The sequence below is a fragment of the Salmo trutta genome, chromosome 4 (genome assembly GCF_901001165.1).
Source record: "Salmo trutta chromosome 4, fSalTru1.1, whole genome shotgun sequence".
Lineage (NCBI taxonomy): Eukaryota > Metazoa > Chordata > Actinopteri > Salmoniformes > Salmonidae > Salmo > Salmo trutta.
This window is the reverse complement of record NC_042960.1, coordinates 72651188-72652594: the sequence shown is the minus strand read 5'-3', so window position 1 is coordinate 72652594 and position 1407 is coordinate 72651188. Positions and strand designations below refer to the sequence as shown.

General features: G+C 42.9%; 1 protein-coding gene across 1 annotated transcript in view; it reads right to left on the bottom strand.

The window, feature by feature from the left end:
- The window catches only part of LOC115192997 (SH2 domain-containing protein 7), a 23758-nt gene extending 23181 nt beyond the window's left edge, over nt 1-577 (bottom strand). Inside the window, exon 1 of the mRNA XM_029751996.1 lies at nt 455-577. The gene's annotated coding sequence lies outside the window, so the exon portion shown is untranslated. The remainder of the gene's footprint in view (nt 1-454) is intronic.
- Nucleotides 578-1407: the final 830 nt, after the last annotated feature.

The following is a 1407-nucleotide window of genomic DNA, read 5'->3' as shown; positions in this document are numbered from 1 at the left end:
ACCAACCAACCAACCAACTAACTAACTAACTAACTAACTAACTAACATCTCTGTATTACTGTTAACATCTCTGTATTACTATTTAACATCTCTGTATTACTATTTAACATCTCTGTATTACTGTTAACATCTCTGTATTACTATTTAACATCTCTGTATTACTGTTAACATCTCTGTATTACTGTTAACATCTCTGTATTACTGTTAACATCTCTGTATTACTGTTAACATCTCTGTATTACTATTTAACATCTCTGTATTACTGTTAACATCTCTGTATTACTGTTAACATCTCTGTATTACTGTTAACATCTCTGTATTACTGTTAACATCTCAGTATTGACTGAAAAAAGCGCATTCACGTTATCAAAGTTATGTGACTCATGCGTCACAGAGATGAGAGACTGTTCAAGAGTTTTATCATCAGATCTTGACTATACTGTATGTTATGTACCTTGAGGCAGGTCCTGAAACGGTTTCTCTGCCAGGTACCAAGGAGGGTAGCAGGGCAGAGACAGGGTCTGGTCCAGCTGTTTCTCTGCCAGGTACCAAGGAGGGTAGCAGGGCAGAGACAGGGTCTGGTCCAGCTGTTTCTCTGCCAGGTACCAAGGAGGGTAGCAGGGCAGAGACAGGGTCTAGTCCAGCTGTTTCTCTGCCATGTACCAAGGAGGGTAGCAGGGCTGAGACAGGGTCTGGTCCAGCTGTTTCTCTGCCAGGTACCAAGGAGGGTAGCAGGGCTGAGACAGGGCGTTCTGAGACCTGAGGTGTCTAGAGCGCAGACAGCAATTCCATGAGGTCCCTGTTCAAACAACATGAATAATACAGGTCAACTGTAAGAAAAGTTTAATGATTGACAGGTTGTTATAACCTACGGTGTAATAACATCCAATAAGATAACAGAAACACATTCAAAAAAGGGCAGAAAGAGCTTGAGTCCAGAAAGCTGGAGATACTGTAGCCGTACCTGTATCTGATCTCTACAGCGTGGTGGTGGTGGTGGTGGTGTGATCCTAGAGTCACCTCAGTCGGTAAAAGTTCATCCTCGTCTACGTATTTAGGATCTCTGAGGAAGGCGAGTACTGTCTGATATACATACCACATCTACTCTACCCTTCCGTGGGTTAGGAAAGTGAAGGCGTCATTGTGCAATGGTAGAATCGACTATACTGTTGAAATTTGCATCAGAGAGAGAGAAGGGCCTCCACCAAGCAACAGTTTCCTGAAGATGAGTGGAAAGTGAACCTGGGGTGTAGAAACTGTGGTTTCTGAGCCGCTGTATTTCGGTATCCCCTAGGCGACAGGAGATGTTTTTTTAACCCACATAACTAGAATTAGATTCGATATCGACTCACAGAGAAAGTCTGTTTAGTGTTAACTGGGGGAGACTGACTTCCTAAACACATTTTC